This window comes from Bactrocera oleae, unplaced genomic scaffold (assembly GCF_042242935.1).
Source record: "Bactrocera oleae isolate idBacOlea1 unplaced genomic scaffold, idBacOlea1 ctg00000009.1, whole genome shotgun sequence".
NCBI lineage: Eukaryota > Metazoa > Arthropoda > Insecta > Diptera > Tephritidae > Bactrocera > Bactrocera oleae.
The window spans coordinates 930,001-935,960 of NW_027212752.1; the positions used below are offsets into that span (position 1 = coordinate 930,001).

At 39.9% G+C, this 5,960-nt stretch overlaps 1 pseudogene; it reads left to right on the plus strand.

The window, feature by feature from the left end:
• Positions 1-401: 401 nt before the first annotated feature.
• LOC138858457 (large subunit ribosomal RNA) lies at positions 402-3,180 on the plus strand (annotated as a pseudogene).
• The last annotated feature ends 2,780 nt before the right edge of the window (positions 3,181-5,960 follow it).

Sequence of the window (5,960 nt, forward strand, 5' to 3'; positions counted from 1 at the left end):
AAAGAAATATAGAAAATATATTTTTGAATACCTCATATTTGAACGAAAATTTATGATAAATGAGAATCTTAGTATTCCCATAAAAGAAAAAATTTTCAACATTATTTAAATTATATTAAATAATACATACGAGGAATGTCTAGCATAAAATAAATTTGTATTCTAGAATTAATTCACTCTATTGTATTGAGAAAAATTTATAATAAAAAAAAAAATATATGATATGTGGAGGAATAATGTTGTTAATTTTATTAATTATTATATTATGAATTTTAAAAAGGGATGAAAAGATTGAATAATATTTGAGTAATCAAGATATAAAAATATATTTCTTTAAAATAGCAAATAGCAAAAAAAATATTAAATAAAAATAAACAAATCAATCTAAAATATATTTTATACAACCTCAACTCATATGGGACTACCCCCTGAATTTAAGCATATTAATGAGGGGAGGAAAAGAAACTAACAAGGATTTTCTTAGTAGCGGCGAGCGAAAAGAAAATAGTTCAGCACTAAGTCACTTTGTCCATATGGCAAATGTGAGATGCAGTGTATGGAATATCTTAATATCTAGTATGAGAAATTAACGATTTAAGTCCTTCTTAAATGAGGCCATTTACCCATAGAGGGTGCCAGGCCCGTATAACGTTAATGATTACTAGAAAGATATTTCCAAAGAGTCGTGTTGCTTGATAGTGCAGCACTAAGTGGGTGGTAAACTCCATCTAAAACTAAATATAACCATGAGACCGATAGTAAACAAGTACCGTGAGGGAAAGTTGAAAAGAACTCTGAATAGAGAGTTAAATAGTACGTGAAACTGCTTAGAGGTTAAGCCCGATGAACCTGAATATCCATTATGAAAAATTCATCATTATAACTGTAGTATTTAATTTTTAATATTATAGTAATAGTGTGCATTTTTTTCATATAAGGACATTGTAATCTATTAACATAATAAAATATTTATCAAAAGATCATTGGTTTTTAAGTTTATTCAAATTAATTTGCTTTTAGCTTATTAACATAGAATAATTACTGATGATTTGATAAAGTGTTGATAGATTTTATTATATATAATGCTAAAATTCTTTTGAATTTTACAATAATATTATTATCATTGATTTTAATATTAATTGTATGCATTTATATGATTAACAATGCGAAAGATTCAGGATACCTTCGGGACCCGTCTTGAAACACGGACCAAGGAGTCTAACATATGTGCAAGTTATTGGGTTATATTAAACCTAATGGCGAAATTAACTTAACTGTATTAATAATGGGATTAATTTTTAATGTATTACATTATTAATTCAATCCCGGGGCGTTCCATATAGTTATGTATAATGATAATTTATTATTATTTATACCTCTAACTGGAGCGTACCTTGAGCATATATGCTGTGACCCGAAAGATGGTGAACTATACTTGATCAGGTTGAAGTCAGGGGAAACCCTGATGGAAGACCGAAACAGTTCTGACGTGCAAATCGATTGTCAGAATTGAGTATAGGGGCGAAAGACCATTCGAACCATCTAGTAGCTGGTTCCCTCCGAAGTTTCCCTCAGGATAGCTGGTGCATTTAAAAATTATGTAAAATAATCTTATCTGGTAAAGCGAATGATTAGAGGCCTTAGGGTCGAAACGACCTTAACCTATTCTCAAACTTTAAATGGGTAAGAACCTCACCTTTCTTGATATGAAGGTTGAGGTTATGATATAATGTGCCCAGTGGGCCACTTTTGGTAAGCAGAACTGGCGCTGTGGGATGAACCAAACGTAATGTTACGGTGCCTAAATTAACAACTCATGAAGATACCATGAAAGGCGTTGGTTGCTTAAAACAGCAGGACGGTGGACATGGAAGTCGTAATCCGCTAAGGAGTGTGTAACAACTCACCTGCCGAAGCAACTAGCCCTTAAAATGGATGGCGCTTAAGTTGTATACCTATACATTACCGCTAAAGTACATGATTTATAATACAATTTCGGTTGGATTATAAATTTTGAAACTTTAGTGAGTAGGAGGGTACAATGGTGTGCTTAGAAGTGTTTGGCGTAAGCCTGCATGGAGCCGCTATTGGTACAGATCTTGGTGGTAGTAGCAAATAATCGAATGAGACCTTGGAGGACTGAAGTGGAGAAGGGTTTCGTGTGAACAGTGGTTGATCACGAGTTAGTCGGTCCTAAGTTCAAGGCGAAAGCCGAAAATTTTCAAGTTTTAATGAAATGAAATGAATGAATTTTTATTCCATAGTAATTAAACACTTGAATAATTTTGAACGAAAGGGAATACGGTTCCAATTCCGTAACCTGTTGAGTATCCGTTTGTTATTAAAAATGCGCCTTGTGCTCATCCTGGCAACAGGAACGACCATAAAGAAGCCGTCGAGAGGTATCGGAAGAGTTTTCTTTTCTGTTTTATAGTCGTACTACCATGGAAGTCTTTCGAAGAGAGATATGGTAGATGGACTAGAAGAGCATGACATTTACTGTTGTGTCGATATTTTCTCCTCGGACCTTGAAAATTTATGGTGGGGTTACGCAAACTTCTCAACAGGCCGTACCAATATCCGCAGCTGGTCTCCAAGGTGAAGAGTCTCTAGTCGATAGAATAATGTAGGTAAGGGAAGTCGGCAAATTAGATCCGTAACTTCGGGATAAGGATTGGCTCTGAAGATTGAGATAGTCGGGCTTGATTGGGAAGCAATACCATAGTTTATGTACTCGTTCTGGGTAAATAGAGAATTTCGATTCTTGTTCCCCGGATAGTAGTTACGTAGCCAATTGTGGAACTTTCTTGCTAAAATTTCTAAAGGATTTATTATTGTATAGATACTTTTTAAATTATAACGATTATCAATTAACAATCAATTCAGAACTGGCACGGACTTGGGGAATCCGACTGTCTAATTAAAACAAAGCATTGTGATGGCCCTAACGGGTGTTGACACAATGTGATTTCTGCCCAGTGCTCTGAATGTCAAAGTGAAGAAATTCAAGTAAGCGCGGGTAAACGGCGGGAGTAACTATGACTCTCTTAAGGTAGCCAAATGCCTCGTCATCTAATTAGTGACGCGCATGAATGGATTAACGAGATTCCCTCTGTCCCTATCTACTTTCCCCTGCGGGTTTGGGGAAAGAATATGCCCGCGGCAAGGCATGCCTGTCGTAAAAGGCGACTAAAAGCCAATATGCACTATGACTGTTATTATATTCTTTGCCCAGTAATATCAGCATAGTATGTGGAGTGATAGTGCTATAATACTCAGCTTGAACTGATATTAGAAACACTTTAAATGAAAAAGCAAATAAAAAGACATTTGAAGTTCAAGCGACAAATGTCACCAGTCATTTGAGTAATGGGGAGCTCAACTGGCAGTAGTTTAGGCTACGCAGTCTGACCGGAGACTTTCCGGTACCACGGGGAGCAGAAAGCCCTTGGACTTCTGTTCAATCTGCTCATTGGGTTCGGCCCTTTGGGGAGTATCGTGGTGGCTGTGGTTTAAACCTAAATGCTGGAAGAACTGAATTTTCAGTTCGAAAAAAAGAAGTTACATAAGTAACTGGGTGCCGTACCCGAAAACGGAAGAGGTTTTAGGTCGGCCTCGAATCATACCAAGATGGTAGTGTGGACCCAGACACACTGCCACTGGTATCCAAATAAATACTTGCATAAGCTCGTTTTGTTTGGGGCGCTGATCAACGCATTGTATTGATCCGTTGTGTTTTGAACACCGTGAGGTAAGGCCGTCGCCGGCAGGTACTCACGTAAATCTACAACGAAAGTTGTCCCTATCTACTCATTCATTCGTAGGCATTCATAGCGAGCAGACGTGCTAGCGCATAATTTGCATAATTTGAATTTTTAATTCGGTCGTGTGAGTATTTGTGAATTTTTCAGTGTAGAGTCGGTGTAGTGAGAGTGTATACGTGCATATGTGTTGGTAGTGTGAAGTGGTTTTTCGAAAACTCACACAAAATTGCCGTGGTGGGCTTTGCCATATATATATGTAAGTATATATATATGAATTTACGAGTTTTTGTTTGAGAAATTGTGAATTTATCGAGTAGCTTTTAAATAAAACAAGTGTTTTTCGTGTTATATGATTGTGTGTACGAGCACTCTAGCTTGCGTTAGTTTTTATTTGCATAAGTAGGCTTTGATATTTCATCGGAATTTCAACGCCTGCTAACTGCAAGTAGACTTTTAATTACAGCAGGTGTTTTTCTTGTATTCACGAGATTGTGTATACGAGCACTCTTGTTTATGTTAGTTATTTTTTCGCGTTAGTAGGCTTTGACTTTTTATTAGGATTTCAACGCCTGCTAACTGCAAGTAGATTTTTAGTTACAGCAGGTGTTTTCAGTGCTGGTATTAGTTTTTTATTAGGGATAGCAGGCTTTTGCTTTTCAACGCTTGCTTAGGGCATTTGTTTGGTTGTAGGTAGCAGGTAGATTTATTAAAAGTGGTTTTTGGGAAAAAATTTTTCTTTTTTTTGGAAATTTCGTGGCAGGCAATTACAACGCCTGCTTGTGGGTGAGTGTAGGGTTAGTTGAGTGTGTACTTTAATTTTTTTTTTTTTTTTTTTCTGGATTAGATTTGTAGATTAGGTTTTGTAGGCGGGCCCGTCCGTAGTCTCAGTGACTGTGCCGTGGTGGTGTTTTTGGCTTGGGTGGCCTATTCAGGAGTGCTGTGTTGAGTGTCTGGTTTTCAGTTGCTGCTGTTTTCTAGGGGATTTCGCCAGTTTTGCTTCTAGGGTGTTAGTGGTTGTCCTAGTATTGGAGGCGCTGACTCCAGGGTGAATTAAGGTCATAGTGGTTGACTTTTAGCCCACGGTGCGATTGATACAACGTCACATCGGTCGATTCGCAACCGTTACGGGGACTTTGTTCTGTCCGGCGGTTAATTGAGTGACCTCTTCCACGCCTTTGGCTGGAGGTGTGAGTTGTGTCCCTGCGATAACGCGATAATCGACTGTTTGGGTGGTAACTGCTATTGAGCGGGTTTACGCGCGAGTTAGCTTCTTCAGTGCGTTCAATCGCACGTGCCTGGTTAGCGACTGTTTGATCTTTCCGGAACAGGGGCTTCTGCGCCAGTGTTTTTTACCGGCGGATCAGCCTGCCTGGTAGGGGATCTAGGTTGAAGATGCCTCCCCCACGGAGGAGGAAGGTTAAGTCCCTTGCTGAGAGCGATGGGTCTGTGCCTGCAAAAATGGTTGTAGGGGCGTCGTCCGGTGAGGATAGTGCAGTGTCATCTACTGATGGGTCACCGGTGCGCAGAAAGGTGAGGTTGAGGTCACCACCTTTGGCGAAATCGGGGGGCTTTGTGCGCTTCACTGACTCCAGTGAAAGCAGTAGTTCGTATGAGACAGGGGATACTGCTGACACAGTTAAGAAGGGGGGTGACGCTAAGATGAGTGTCGATAAAGGTGGTGAGGTTAAGGCTGGAAAAGGTGTTGGGCGTGTTAATGAGGGTGGAAAGAAAATAGGTGTTAGTTCCAACATGGTGAATAAGAAGGATAGTAAGGGTGGCAACCGTGAATTAGCCAAGGGCGCAGCACCTGTACTGGAGGCGATTGCACCGGTGGCGCCGAAGCCTGTTGAAACCTGGTCTGTTGTGGTCAGGAGCAAGGGGCCTGCAACTTCCTCTAAGGAAGTAATTAGAAAGGTAGTTAAGGAGGTGGGTCCTTCACTCGGTGTGAGGATCCATGAGGTGAAGCCTATCAAGGGTGGTGGAGCGGTGATCCGCACACCTTCTGTTTCTGAGAGGGAAAAAGTGGCGACTAACGCAAAGTTTGGGGAGGTGGGGTTAGACGTGAGTGTCAACCGGAAGTTGGGTCCTCGGGTTGTGGTTCAGGGGGTTTACACGGAGATCCCCCATGAGGAATTCATGGAAGAACTTCTCCGGTTGAACCTTCCAGGATTTAGCTCGGCGTCCCAGAAGTCGGAA